This window comes from Rhea pennata, chromosome 14 (genome assembly GCF_028389875.1).
Source record: "Rhea pennata isolate bPtePen1 chromosome 14, bPtePen1.pri, whole genome shotgun sequence".
NCBI classification, from domain to species: domain Eukaryota; kingdom Metazoa; phylum Chordata; class Aves; order Rheiformes; family Rheidae; genus Rhea; species Rhea pennata.
In genome coordinates this window covers 20,358,472-20,373,801 of record NC_084676.1, presented here as the reverse complement: position 1 = coordinate 20,373,801, position 15,330 = coordinate 20,358,472, and positions in this window count along the sequence as shown.

Here is a 15,330-nt window from a genome sequence, read left to right as displayed (position 1 = left end):
GGCGGCCCTTTAGTTTGCTGTTTGTGAAAGGAGGGAGCACAGAGGTGATAAACAGAGTGCAGGAGGTGTGAGCAGGGAAAAGCTGAACGCAGGCAGGAGGAGGCAGAGCTTCGTCCTCTAGTCGAGGGTGCAGCGAGTAACCTGGTGCAGGGGGATCTTACTCCACCTGTATCCCTAGCAGACACAAAGGAGAGAAGAATTTTGCAGAAAGGATGGTAAATGTCCATTCAAAGAAAAAATACAATACGGAAAATTTTATTTCAATCACTCAACCACGTTTTAGTCCAAGGAAACCTTGGCAAACTGGTGGAAAGGGCCTGAAGTGAACCTAAGGGTCGGTGTTAGGAGATGAGAACTGAAGCAATAGCTGCTGACGGGAAAGGGAAGTGGCTGGGAAGTCTCGCAGCTGCTTCCACACCCATGCGCTTCCTCGCATGCCTAACTCCTGCTGCACGTAACACGGTGGGACCGCGAGCGTTTCCTCCGCGCCAGCCTGCAACGCGGCTGCTCGCTCGGCAGCTGCTCCGGACGCCGGCGCGGCAGCGGCGCTCGAGCGAGAGCGCTCGCGGCCCGCGCGCGGGGGGAGGCTTGCGGGCTCTTCGGAGGAAGGCAGCGCAGAGGGGGGGTCGCGTCGGTCAGGAGGAGCCGGCGCGGAGGGGCCGAGCAGCAGCGCGATGGCTGAACTCGCCCTCGCCCCCGGCGCAGCCGGGGAAACGCTAACCACAAGCTCGAAGTGAACATCTCCAAAGCCACAGGGCTTTTCTTCTTTTCTTGCCTTTCTTTTTAGCTCATCCACCACGCCGCTGTTTAGAGGCCTACATGACGCTGCAGGAACGGAGAACCGAAAACTCCGGAGGGGCGTTTTATGCAGTACGAAATATAATCTCCACCGGTTTCACATCTTAAATTTGGCCTTTGCTCTACTCCACTTTAATGTTCAGACCGAGAGGCGCTGCCTAAGGACGCAGCTGAGCCAACGCGTTACAGGTACAACGAAGAAACGAATCCTGCCAACACACTGCAGGGAACCTAAGCCTCAAATCTGAGCTGCAATAGGTTTCTTAGGGCGTAAAAGCCAGTGTGCAGTTACCAGGGCGGCGCCGCCTTACGTCGTCTTCCTCGCGTCAGGAATGGGGACCCCGGAGGCGAGATACGGAGAACTGCGCTTTGCTCACGGTCCTACACCGAGTTACTTGCAAGGCAAAAATTCGCCTCTCCTTGCAGCTTCAAGAGTTGCTTGAAAAATACCGAAAAATGTTCTTGCAAACTGAGGAGGAAGGAAGCAGTGTATAAAAGAGAAAGAAGAGAGGAAATTGGTTTTTCATAAAATCACACAAAACAGACCATTTATGTGCAAAACAATCTCTACTAATATTTTTGTTTACAGGAATCCTCCTCCCCCCCCAACAAAATTTCTTGTACTTTTAAATCAAATGCAAGACAAAAAACTTCACGGGACGGTGCCGCTGCTCCAGAGAGCTCACACTCCAAGTCATTTGATTTCTGTGAATTACTGCGACAAAGTGCATGCCGTGTAAGGACGGACTGCACGTTGCTTCAGAAAAAATGCAGGGAAATACAAGCTTCTCCATCAAGGCCAACGGGACAGAAAATGCAGCAGCCAAATCCCCTCTCCCTTCCAGGAAGACCCATGTCACCCACTTGACGCTCCACTGGAAAACCAGAGATCCATCGCATAGGAATGTGAATCTCATGAACTTCGAAAAAAAAGCAGGTAGGAACAGTAAAATCTGTGCAATCTCAAGAAATTGGCTGGCTGGCGCGGCGCCGGAGCGAGGGGCTGCCGGGGCGGGAGCGGCGGCCCGTGCTGCGCTCCAGGGAAGTGCATCGCGGTACCTCCTGGCCTGGGCCAGGATCGGAAATGAGGAAGGAACGCTGTTCTTTGGTTACTTCTTATTTTAGCCAAACCCGAACTGCAAGCTCCTGCACTCGGGGTGAGATGGGGCAGAGCGACAGGACACACGTCCTGGTGGGAAGCGCCCTTCTGCTTCTCCTGGGTTTCGGCACCCTGGAGACGTTCAAAGGCTCAGCTGGATTTCAGCCCCCAAAGCCAAGACTGCGAGACGCAGCCGCCAGCCCTGCTCGGGCGCCTGTCCAGCCCCAGTAGGTCCCAGCAGGATGCCCGATTCCCAGCGGTGGGCTTGCTACCCACCTCCCAGGGGAGGGTTTGCATCTCGAGGCGCCGGGGGTGTTGCAGGGGCTGGAGCCGCAGCACCAGGGCGGCTTTGCCTCCTCTTCTCCCCGGGCTCCAGGGCTCGGTTTTGCACGGGGTTTTAGGGACGTCTCTGCTGCGCCACTGCCTTGGTGACAAGCTCTCAGGGCCACAAACCAGATCAACCAAATTAATCCAGCTCCTACTAAAGAAGGTGAATCTGCACTGCTCTGCTTCTCCTCATTGACTAAATAAACAAGCCCTTACGTCACTCTCAGTAAAAATGAAATTAGCCCAATACTGTCTTAATTTATTCTGATGCAAATCAGAATTAATTTAATTGATGTGATTAAAAATTATACTGGGGTTAAATGAGTAAATCATAAGATCAGAATCCAAAAGTCTGTTAACCATGTCAGAGCTAATACCACTAGAAATTACACCTGACCAGTGATGAATTTCTAACTCCTTTACGTATGGAGCCACGAAGTTCACGTCTAACACGACAGAAATCTTATGCACTGAGAAACAGCTGTATTAAATATAGAGGGAACGTGCCGCCGAGATACAAATATACAGCCGAACAAATAAGAGAGTAGACTTTAATGTTTTGCACAGTACATCCGCAGTAATCAGGTTTTTTTTCCCTCCTAGTATCAGATTTAATGCTGACACAGCATTTGGTAACCAGAGCCTGGAGGAAGGGAAATTACCCGTCTCTTTACACACGCTCGAGCAAAATCTCTGGCGAGTTTAGCACGGGCTGCACAGGGAGCGCCGGGAGGGGAGACGCTCCCCAGCTCCGAATCGATCAGGCAGCGCGTGCGAGAGCGGCAGCTCGCAGGAGGAGACCGTCGGTCGAGCCGCGGGCGAAAGGCTCTCCCAAGGAAAGGCGGGCGGCAGGCTCCCGGGAAGTCTCGGCAGGGTCCCGACCCGCCTGCTCGGAAGCCAGAGGGGCTGGGCGCGAGCCCCGCTTCTAGCAGAGTTAAGAGAGTCACCGGGAAAGGGGGCAGCGGACAGGCGTCCCCCCCCGCGGAGCGGCTCCGGCGCCGCTGGCCCGAGGAGAGAAGCCAGCGATTAACACACACGGTAAAGCCAAGCGTTTCCCAGAGCTCCTGTAACCAGCACAGAGCTTGATTGAACAGGTTTTGCTAGCTGGAAAAAAAGCCGGTTTTCTACCTGTTTGCTCTCTGATATATGGCACTGTCAGCGCAACATGACGAACGAGCAGCCCACGTACACGCAGCCGCTACGCGGGGCGCGAGGGCGACGCGGGGGCCTGGGTTTCGTGTTGAAGGACACGCGGAGGGACCTGTCACCCGTGCACCCTTTTGCACCGAGAGCGCTCCGCCATCGCCTTTGATTGCAACACGCGAAGCAAAGGTCGGAGTCTGCTTTCGGGTAAGCAAAGCGGCTGCCGGTTTAGTGTAAAACCGGCTGGAAAAGGAACCCTCCGTGGTGGCTGACGAAGGCCCCGACGGCAGGGATGCTGCCCGGGAGCTTCCAGGAACGGGGAAGGCCGCACAGTCCTCTCTCTCCCATTTATTTCAGGTACTTCCACCTGCTGGAAAAGGGAATGCAAATAACAAATAGTAACTCAGATGGTTGGAATCCTCTAAAAACTTCTTGGTATTTGGTATTCATTTCAGATTATTTTTTCAAGTTGTGCTTAATTTCTTGAACACGCACACAAAGAAGCTCGCTAACGGTACCCTGCCAATAGTCAGCCGATGCGCCTGCTCTCGCACAAAACACACCCTTCATACGATGCAAAATGCCTTGGAAAATATTATTAAGCAAGAGCTGTCAGACAGAATTATACTGGAAAAATAAAAGAGTAAGTTCTTGCAAAACCTCAGATCTGTGACGTTGGGATAATGATTTATTTGGACAAGTGAGCGGCATAAAATGGCACTTTTCTAAGTTTTCTAAGATCATTTTTTTGACAGTGTTTCCCACTCTATTGCAACCAGGAGTAGGAAAATCATTTCATTTTTTTTTTCCTCAAGAATAGCCAGAAAAACGTTGCCCTCTCAGGCCTGCCATAGATTTCAAGCACAAGGAACTGTGCTTGTTTCAGTCTAAGACGAAAAACACCTCAACCTGGCAATGCTTCACGGCTGGTGCGGGCACCACCCATTTAAACAAGATCTTTAAATCCGAAGCCAGGGTCCCGTTTTCAGGACCCTTTCACACATCTCTTCCCTGCAGGAATACAGAAGTCCCTGCGTCATACCCCCCTCCCTGGTCGTCCTTACCTTGGCTGCTGTGATGGTTCCCGTCCTCTACGTTAGAATTAGCTATATTCCAAATTTGTAAGCTATTTACCTATAGGATGTGTAGAGAAGGCGGTCAACCCACCTGTGAGGTACCACCCAGACTCCCCAAGCCGGGCTGTGTCACCAGTCCCGGTGTCTCGTGACAGCAGAGACCCTGGCAACTTGCAGGCTCCCTCCATCGCAAGGTGGCCCATCTCAGGTGCCTGCTGCACACGTTTATATACGGGTTTTGCTAGCTGTAGTAGCTGCTCGGTGCAGGGCAGGCCGGCGCAGGAGCTCGCTCGCTCGTCAGCCGTACCTTTGACGGGGACTGGGTGGCCCACGAGTGCCTGCGGGAGGGCAGCCGCGCTAGCGCTGCCTTTGTTTCGGTCCGGTTGATTAAGAGAAACAGAATTACGGGCTTGGTGGCATGAGCTGAAGGTTTTAATTTTTACAGAATGGTTGAGGTTGGCAGGGGCCTCTGCAGATCATCTAGTCCAACGCCCCGCTGAAGCAGGGTCACCCAGAGCACACCGCCCCGGACCGCGTCCAGGCGAGCTGTGGGTATCTCCAGAGAAGGAGCCTCCGCAGCCCCCCCGGGCAGGGGGCAGGAGACGGTCGTAGGTGCCCACCGGAGCGGCCATCCGGCCGTGCGCCCGTGTGCGGCTCTCAGTAATTTTCCTGCCTCCTGCCCCAGTGGTCCGTAGCCAGCGTCCTTGCTCCATCCCACAGACCGTTTACTCTCACTAGATGTCAACGCTGCCCCGGGGGAGCTGGGCCAAGCCGGCGCATGGCCCCGGAGAGCCTCCCTCGAGCACGGCGAGCCCCCAGCCGCCTCCGAGGAGCTCCGTGGCCCGCGGCTGCCCGCCGGGAGCTGGATCCGTGGAGATCCTTCTCACGCTGTCTTTGCAAAGTGTGACTGAAAACCCCCCAGCCTTGGATTTTCCTGTTCCCGCCTGGCAAGTTTTGCCACAGTAATGCCCATAATCACACCCGCGCGGAGACCAACAGCTCCGCCGCGCAGCTCACGTCGACGCGCTGAACCAGCCTCATTACGGCAACATCTTCGGCGGCGATTACGTTGCATTTCGTTATTTCCCTCCGAGGTCCTGCCCGTAGCTCTCGAGCCGCTCCGAAAGCAACCCAACAAACGCGGATACTCTTCCTAGCGCCGATGCCCTCTGCATCGGCGCTGCCCTGGGGCCCGGCCGGCCGGCCCGGGCGCAGGGGCTTTCCGAACCGGCCCCGCGCCGTGGGGCGGCTGCAGCGGGACGCGGGGCCGAGAGCCGCCTTGCTGCCCGGGAGACCATCGGAGCTGCCTCTGGGCACCGCGCTCGGTCCCTCCCGAGCCCCCAGCGCACGGATCTCGCTGCTTCGCTCCGGAAAGGTGTTCCCGGAATTCCTTGGGGAATTCAAGAAATACTGCTTTTCTTCCATTTTCACGCTCGGATAAACCTGCTGAGCCCTGTGCCGGAGTTCAACGCGCAGCGCGGCTGGAGGCATCCGTCCGTCCGTCCGTCCATCCACCCGGCTGCAGTCCCGGCGCCGTCCCGCTCGCGGCGGGGCAGGGCGGGGAGGAGGAAGCCGCACGCGGGGGCATCGGCGCGCGAAGGGGACGGGCAGGCCGAGGCCAGCGCCCCCGGCACGGCCTGACGGCACGCCGCGGCGCGCCGAGGTCGCCGGCCAGCCCGACAGCCGCCGCGCTTCGCCCCAGCCCGGCGCGGCGCCCGCCCGGGGCTCCCGGTGCAAACCGGGCGACCGCCGGCACTGCAAGCGCCGCTTCATCCCGGGAGGCTTATTCACCTCGTTGACTTCCTGCTCCTGTGCGTTAATAACGCTTTAAGAGTCGATAGCTACAGCGATGCCTGCTAGCGGGCTGCAGCTGGAGGGGCCAGCAGAGAGGTGCCCGGAGGGCCTCTCCCAGCGCTCCCGGACGCAGCTCGGGTGCCGGGGGCTGAGGGGATCTTCTCAGCACTTGAGGGCTTTTCTTTCCTTTCTCACTTACAGCTTCGATTCTTTGACTTTTTCATCTTTTCAGCACAGGAACATCGCCTTAAGCTCCTCCTGCCCCTGTGTCAGGTGCAGCAGCGAGCTGCCCCTCAGCAAGATTGCCCCAGAGCCTTCGAAGCGCCTCTGGCTCCCGGAGCACAGGCACAACAAAATGCGTTTCCCCCGGGTTGCTAACCTGAGAAGGAGAGGCTGGACCCGCATCCTCATCGTTCACACCTTGGCTCTAGCGAGATACCCAGGAACCCCTAAAGAAGCCCTACCGAAGACCAGAGCTTTCCAGTTCAGTGCCACTGAAACCAGCACACAACCTTGCCCTCAGCCAGCTTCTCCGCACGTCTATAACCCTTTATATCTTTACAGCATTTGCTTTCCTGCCTTTTTATTATTCCAACACAAACAAGACAACCATACCATTATACCATTATTGACACTGCTACTAAAAAAAAAATCATTAAAATGTCATTGAAATGATGTGGTTACCTCTGTACCAAGAAATAAATGACAACGAAATTGCAATGCAGAAAAATGAGAGTGGTCATTATCACTTGCTAGCGCTCTGCCTCGTGGCAATGCATTTCTATGTTTTCAGTTAAAATGCTGATATCAGAGTTATGTAGTCCGCAGTAGCCCTGGGGAGCTGCAGGTGGATGAAGAGCTTGAGAAGCGCCCGGTGAGTAGCAGCCCCTGTAGGCCTGGGGTGCCCGTATTTGACCTCCAGCTCTTCGACTGACATCCCTGCGATGCTGGCAAAGCTCTGCCAGTCACTGCTGATGCATTTCCACCTTTGGGTGCCTCAACCTGAACGTTCATTCGTGGTATTTCGCTTCAGCCACTCAAACTCGCCTTTCCACCTGCACAGCGACGGCCTTGCTGCATTGCAAGAGGGGATCACTGATGCGTATCTGTAAAAGCTGTTGGCTGCGTTGACTAGATAACTGAAAAGACTTTCAGTATTGCCAGAGCAGTGACAAGCAGCAGTATCACTGCTCCTCAAAACCATCTCTGGGACTTGAGGAATGAGCACACCAAAGAGGCTTCTCACCCGATCCATGCACAGGAAGGAGCGTGAGCCAAGGGCAAATTCCTAAGCTCTGGCACACTGGAGACAGGCAACATAAAGTGCAAAAAAGCAGAAGTCACGGAGTACAGTGAACAGCTAGTACAGTGAAGAGAAATATCTAGGTCCGCTATTACACATTACAAACTGCCCGCTCATCTTTTCAGCCTCTTTTTCCTTTTATCAAAATGTGTCTGCCGCAAAGTAGCATAATGCCTCAATTTTCCAAGCCCACAGTTTCTACAGCAGTCCTGATTGCAATTTATGGCCACTTCCCTGGTTTTCCACACTGAAATGTGGACCTGGCCCGGAGGTCTTTGCAGGAATCCTGCTGTCCCTGCATGGTGCACGACGTGTAGGCAAGGGTCCTACACGAAAGCCTCTGCATGTGGGTCTGCATCCTTTGGAGTGTGATCCATCTGCTGACCCTACCACCTAGTCACCTTGAAACATTTACTGCAGCGTTTCTCAGTAGCAAATGCAATTAGCTCAGTTCACGTTTTCAAAAAGATGCTGACGTTGCTGAGCTAAAGGCGTTTCTCCGAGCTCGGATGCAAAGCTGGTCCGGCTCGGACGCCCGCCGGAGCGGCTCGCCGCCAGCCTGGCCGCGCTCGGGAGCATCTCGGCTCCCGGTGTCCCAAGGCGCAGGAGAAAGCGGGCGACGATTAATAGGAAATCACGAGAGAAGAACTGATGGGAAAGAGGAAGCGGCACACCTCGAGGCAGCTAACCGCAGCCGCGCGCCGGCAGCCCTGCCCGCCGCGGCGCGCGCCCGGGGCCGGGCCGGCCGCGGGGCCCCCGGGCCGGGCCGGCGCCGCCGCCCTGCGCCTCCCCTGCCGCGGCGGGGGGCTCGACCCAGCCAGGGAAGGGAGTCGGGAGTCAGGGGCAGGGAGCGATGCTCCGCGGGGCAGGCAGGAGGGCTGCTGCCGGGTTAAGACAGCAAGACAGAAATAGAGCTGATTTACTAAGTAAATAAGGCCGGGAAACACCGCCCGCTGCACAGCCCCAGCAGCGGCGGGCGGGGGGCCGGTTCGGCCGCAGTCGCGGCTCCGTCAGCGAGCCGCAAGCCGCCCGCCGCGCCGTGCCGTGCTGTGCCGTGCCGTGCCGCGGGACGAGCTCAGCGGGACAGCTCGAAGCGCTCAGCGGCGCGTCCCGCAACGCGTCCCGCAACGCGCGCCCACCGGAGCAGCTTCGGCGCGCGCCGGCCGGCGCCCGACGCCGTCGCACCGACCCGGGGGCTAGTCCAAACTTTTCTGGTAATCTGCATTTTTAGCAGAAAGGCGGGTTTCTGGCAGGGCGCTCTCTGCTTGCAGCCGCTTCGCTGAGCTCGCTCGGCCGCGTCTTCAGCCTGCCGCGGATCAAACGCGGAAAAGGGCCGCCGCCGGCCGGCACCGCCGCGCGCCGCTCCACGCCGCCGGCCGCCCCGCTTCTGTGCCGCCTGCTTGGCGTCCGGGGGCACCCGGGGCCGCCGCCGGTGCGGGGCTGGAGGGGCAGCTCGCGCGCTGCTCTCGGACTCGCCCCGCAGCCCCAAACCACGGCAGGAGCGAGCCAGCGCAGGAGGATCGTTTCATCCCTTCTCTGCCCTAGCAGGGGCCTTTCCCAAGGGGACCACAGCAGCAAGGGACGTTTTCCGCGAGCGCTGGTCGCCCCTGCAACGCCAAGAGCGGGCCGTGGCGGGCCACCACCTCCTGCGGGCCACCGCGCCGCCACGAGCCACGCTCTCACCTCAGCCAGCCGCTCGGGTCCTTAAGCGGTGGGTAGATACGTCCTTCAGCTGAAACGGAAACGCGTGATCTCCTTCTGCTGTCTTTCAGCCCGGTTTCTCCCAGAAGATCTGGATAAACATCTCGCCATACCTGTGACGTCAGAAGGGCGAGAGGCACCAAAGGCGCCGTGTCCCTGGCGTGCTCAGCTCTGCTCCAAAACTGTCTTCATCCGAGGCCTGGACGGAGACCGAGATGCTCCCTCCAGCCCAAGAGTTCCTGCTAAGGGGAAGCCATCGTGCAGGGGAGGGGAGAGGCCACGGGACACGGCGGGCGGCACGAGGCAGGACCGGAGCAGGACGCACCTCCGCGGCACGGAGCGCGCCGCAAGCAGGAGCCTCTCAGGCTGAAGGGGATTTCTGCCACCCCACCTCCACATACCTACCTCTAAAGACAAGACATTATCAAACAGGCTTCCTCGCTATGGGAGAGAAAATGGTAACAGTGAAAATTCACGTAGGCTTATTTTGTCTCGTGCATCATGTACACACATGGTCTAACCGGAGGAGAAGAGGCAAGATAAACCGGTGGGGGAGATGGACTTCAACAAACAGATACACAGTCTTTGAAATATTATCTAGATGGAATTTTTGTTTATACTGGCTAGGAGACAGTGTTCTCCATTATTTTCAAAACATGCTAAACAAAAATTGAGCTAATGACGTGGTTCATGATCAAGGTCATGCGCGCCGGACTCCGCTTTTACTGGAGCACGAATCTGAGAGCCACAGGCAGGGCAAGACTCAACGCTGCAGGGAAAATGGGCCGAGTATGAAAAATATAAATAGTTTGCTTAACTGGAGGAAAAGCACTTAGCAAATGTTGCTCTCTCAAAATAAAACAGCGGTGCTGGGCAGCTCGGGGGCCCTCATCGCGTGCCTCCTTCAGAGGAAGCTGCTGGGGAAACCGGGATCCTGTTACGGTCCGCAGCAAAGCCGCCGCCGGACCTCGCCAAAGACGGGTTTCGCTCCGGGTCCTCTGGTCCCCGCGCAGCACGGAGGGAGGGCAGTCCGGAGCCCGGCTTCCTGCTCCATCCTGCTCCGCAAGCGCCTCTTCCCAGCCGAGCAGCTCGCCGCGGGCCCCACGCCGTGCACAGCCGGGCGCTTCCAAAGCCGGGCGGCTGCTGGGCGCCTCTCGCCGCCCCGGGCACCCGGCGCGGGAGCAGCACCTGCGGCTGAGGTGCCGACGTGGGAAGAGCTGCAGAAAGCCTCGTGCTGCCGCCGCGGAGGAAACGAGCGGGATTTGAAACAAAGAGCCCGGTGATCGGCACCCGGCCGCCGGCGCGGAGGAGAGCGGGGTGGCCGCCCACCCGCACGGCGCCTTCTGCAACGCTGCGGCTTCGCCACCGCGCCGAGCTGCAGGTGAGCTTGCATGAATCACACCAGGAAACGTAACCTCACGGAAACCGGGAGAGCCGAACCGGCTGCAGAGAGGGCAGCGCTGCCAGAGAGGGGTACCCGCTCGGCCGGGGCTGCGAGCACGAGCCGCCCCCTCGGGGGCACGAGCGTGCCGCCCCCAGCTCTCGTCGCCCCAGACGAGGAACGAGGGCAAACTGCGTAACGGGCTCGTCAACCACGTAGCTCCAATTCCTGATTTGGGGGACGTTTTGGGAAGACACACAACGCTCACCTTGCCGTACCCACCCAAGTGCCTTTGCTCAGTTGCCCTTGAGCAGAAGCAACATCTGGGCAATGGTGGAGGCCATGAAACATCCTGTGACGGGACACATGAACTCCCGGCACAAACAGTTCTTGCATCCACAAGCGGCAGAAAACCCTTACTTCTTCTTCTCCCCAGCAGACTTGGTCATTAGCAGCAATGTGGGAACACAAATGATTTGAGACATCTCCACTGCTTCAGGAAAAAACAAGTTTTCTCTTCATTGGCACATGCAGTAGAGAGTGTAAACTGGAAAAAAAGCAAAGCCGCAGCTGCTTATAGTGCACTGTGCTTCATGTACTAAAACTCATAAAAAATAGTTACAGCTGCAGCGTATACACTCACACAGCTGGAAGTAGAGTAACACAGGCACTGCAAGGCAGTATATCAGCAGCACTACTAAAACAGGTTGTATTTTATTTTCGGAGCAGCTTCCAGCCCTCCCCCTAATGCAGATGCGTGCGAGAGCATCGCCCCAGAGCAACCCCTCGAGTCGGCCCAGCGCCTCGGCGAAAGCCGTCGCCGGGGCACGCGCTGCACTGCGGGCGCCTGCAACACCTCCTGCGCAGCAAAGGCAGTTGTACTTGTGCTGCATATTTGACACAAGCGAAGGCTCCTTTCAAGGCCGATCATCCGGGGCATCTTTACGTGCTGAGGGACCGCCCGTGCTCGTGCTTGTTATCACAGACCCGTCGCACATCACACTTCTATTGACCACAACGCGTGCTTAGAGGAAGATGATGCAACTGCTGCATGGGAAGTGTCAGCTATTTTGCACACCCTCGTTCACTGTTTCAGGAAAGAGGCTTTCAAAACTGAACAGCTGCTGTCACGTTTACTCACCTCCTGAGGAAGGCTTTCGACTGTGCCTTTTCTTCACCAAACGAGGGGTAAAAACATCAGGGTGTAAAAATTAGTGAAGCTCAGTGAAGCTGCAAAGTCAGGGAGCAGCGCCCAGGGCCCGCGATCCTCCCGCTCCCCGGGTCTGAACTCCAAGGGTTGAGCAGATCCGGCCCAATCCTCTCTCTCTATCTAATCTCTTCCCTGCGGCATTATCTCAACGCGGACACACGTTGGTTTCTCCACCGCGCAGCCAAACACCCTCTGCTCTGCTGCAGCAGGGAGAAACAGGGTGGGGAGAACTGCTCTACCTACTGCCGCGGACCGCTGCCACGGGGTGGGGGCGGCACTGCGCTCGCCGGAGAGGAGCTTTGATCCACGCAGATAACGCACGTGGCACCGAAACAGCTGCTCGTTTTCTCCTCATTGCTCTCATCTCTTCTCCAGCACCACTCACCGCACTGGAGCCTCCCGTGCTCACGCTTACGAGATGAGACATCAGCAAGGAAAGATGGAAACCAAAACGTGGTACAGTGAAAAAAACCCAAACGTATGTCACAAACAGTAACGTATGAACGCGCATTAAAGGCTGGTGGGAAACACGATGACAGATCGCCGGAGCAGCGTTCCTGCTAAACGGAGAGGTGCTGCCCGGCTCGTGCAGTGGTTCAGGAGCCTGCAGCAAGGCCGCTCGGGAAAACCGCCTCGCCGGAGCAGGGAAGCAGCGTGCCGTGGCCAGGCGAGCAGCCAGCCCCGCGGGGCTCCCGGTGGCGCACCTCCGCCAAGGGCTCGCAGCAAACCTCCCCTCCCCGCGGTCACCGCCTCTTCCCAGGAAATCATTAACTCGGCCTCTGAGAGCTCGTGCAGACAGGGAAGCATGATGGAGGGAGACTGGCAAAACTCAAGTCTTCTCCAGCTTAAAAGCAGTTTCTCTTTCCAGCTCCTGGTGGAAGCGCTCCGTGCCCAACCCGCCGCTCCACCAGCTCGCACCTGAGACGCCGCTTCCCGCAGGGCTGGTGCGGCGGCGCCGGCTTGCTGCAGGGAAACCGAGCGTCTTTGAGGCGAGAGTGAGCAGCAGCACCTTGCTCAGGTTGAGCGCAGCACTAAGCAAGCGTGGGCCGGGAGAGCGCAGCGCAGGCGAGGCCTCCCCGCGCCGGGGCGGCTCGCAGCGAGCGCATCTCGCCCACAAAACCGCGGCGGGGCTGAGGTCGAGGTCCACAGCACGCGCCCCTCGCCCACGCCGCCGCCCCAGCTGGGCTGCTTCGAGGGGCTCTTGGGCTTAGCAGCGTCAGCCACCGCGCCGGCTTTCCGGGGGGGCCGTAGCCGAGCGCGCCCCGGGACGGGGGCTGGACCGCGGGCAGCGGGACGGGGGGGATCGCCCAGCTCAGCCAGGCCACGGGCGCGGGCGCCTGCTCAGCAGCTCGGGGCCCAGGCGAGCACCGCAGCAGCACAGCTCCCAGCCACTACCAAAGCCTCTGCCGCTTCCCCAGTGACGAGCTCGCACCTTTAGCTGCGCTTTTCCTTGACTTGAGACACCTGGGAGTGACTTGCAGGTGCAGTTACCCAGGAAGGGAAAAACCTGCCTGAAAAGGGATGCAGCTCAGGCCAGACTCTTGAAACCCCCAACCTCTCCCTGCTGAGGCTTTATCTGCCCCTTGGTTTGGGGAGGGGGGAAGGCCAGCTGCGGAGTGTGGAAAGGCATCCATCGCACCTCCGAGACTTCCACCAGCGCTTCCCAACTCTGCCGATCTCGCGTCCCTCTGCCCCGGCAGGCGCCAGCTCCGGGCGCAGCGGCAGCGGGATCCCCCTCGCTCCGACCCGGCCTCCCCGCTCGCACGCGTCCCCCGGGCTCCTCCTGCCCAGGTTTCCTTCTCGCCTTTTGCAGGTTGCGACCACCGCAAGCCTCTACCAGAGCCACAATTAACGCTGGACCCGATGCAGAGCAGAAAGAAGGTAAGCCTATAATTTATTATAATTTGTGCAAATCAGCTGATATTAAAGCAACATATTTTCACCTAATTTGTCGTCCCTTCCCGCTCCAAGCAGCGGGACAGCGCCGGGCCGAGGAAAGGCCCCCGGAACCGTTTGCACCCGGGAGAAAAAGGTCTCTCCTTCCCCTCTCCCGGCTGGCCTCGCAACACAAGCACGGAAAGAACAGCCAAGCTGCGCCCGACCTCCGAGAAAGTTTTCCGCTCGTGTAACGCAAGCGGGCAGCGCCGACGAGCCGGAACCGGCAGCGGGGCGAAGCGGCCCCGCGGGGCGCGGCAGAGCCGGCAGCGGCCCCCAAACTGCCCCCCCGGCGCAACCGCGTCGCTTCGGCGCAGCGCGGGGGCGGCAGCGCGCGGGGGGCCACGGCCGCCGCCTTCCTCCCCCCCCTCCTCCTCCTCCTCCGCGCGCCGGCAGCGCCCCCGGCGCTCCCCGCCCGGGGGTCTCCAGCCCCCGCCCGGCTCCCCCCGGCCGTCTCCTACCTGCCGGCAGCCCCGGCGCTGCGCTGCGCTCCGGCCCCGGCCCCGGCCCCGCGCGGCGCTTTCGCTTTCCCTTCGCCGGCGCCGCGCCGGCCTCCCGCGGGCGGGGCGGCCCCGACGCCCCCCCGAGCGGCGCCGCCGAGCCGCGGCCGGCGGAGCGCCGACCCCGCGGGCGGCCGCTGGCGGAAGCCCGGCCCGAGCTCCGGGAACCCGCGCCGAGCCCGAAGCGCCCGGCGGCCCCCGGCTGCAGCGGCCGGGCCGCGGGCGGTAGCGGCAGCCGCCCGAAAGCGCCCCTCCGCCGGCGCCGTGGTTACGGTGAGACTCGGCTTCCCGGTGAAATACAGAGCGGTCTGTACTGCCCGTGAAACCACCATTCTTTGCAGAATCAGTATTTTCAGCACCAAACTTTCTGCCAGCTGAGAAAGTTAAAGAGAACTTATTTTCTCCAACCTTTTGTCAAAAAAACCCAAAACAAACAAAAAAACACCCCACCGATGTTTGTTACTGCTAGTGAAAAGAAAATTGTCAGCAAACATGAGAACGAAAACCTGCAGCATGATCAAGCTGCAAGAGAAACGGGATGAGAGCGTCCAAAACCGAGCGCTGTGAAGCGATGGTGAGATCTGGCGGTGCTTGGAAGCAGGGGGAGGATGCGACGGACGGAGCACGGCTCCGGGAGCCGCAGGCTCCTACTGAGCCGGCCCTTCTGGAGACCTGCTCCCACGTCGGGTCGTGCTGTCCGGCTCCGCTGGACTCGGCTGAGAACAGCTTGGGGCTCGTTGCTGCACAGGGAATTCCCGAATCACAGGTCTCCCACGGGAGAATTACTCCAAATCTAGGAAACCGGGCGACATCCCTGCATAGGGGCCCATGGAGCAGGACGGGGGATTTTACAGCCCTTTCTGCCGGCTCAGCCTCGCTGCCAAGGACTGCTGCCGGCCCAGCCAGGCCCGCAGGCAGCAGCGGGTTATTCGCAGGGGGTCAGCCCCCAGCTTAGTACTGCAAAAGTGCCTCGGGGGATGCTGGGTGCCCTGTTATCTCCTACTACTACTTTCCTACTGTTTTACTGAATTCTAGAGGAAGAAGACACATTAGAAGTAGCCCA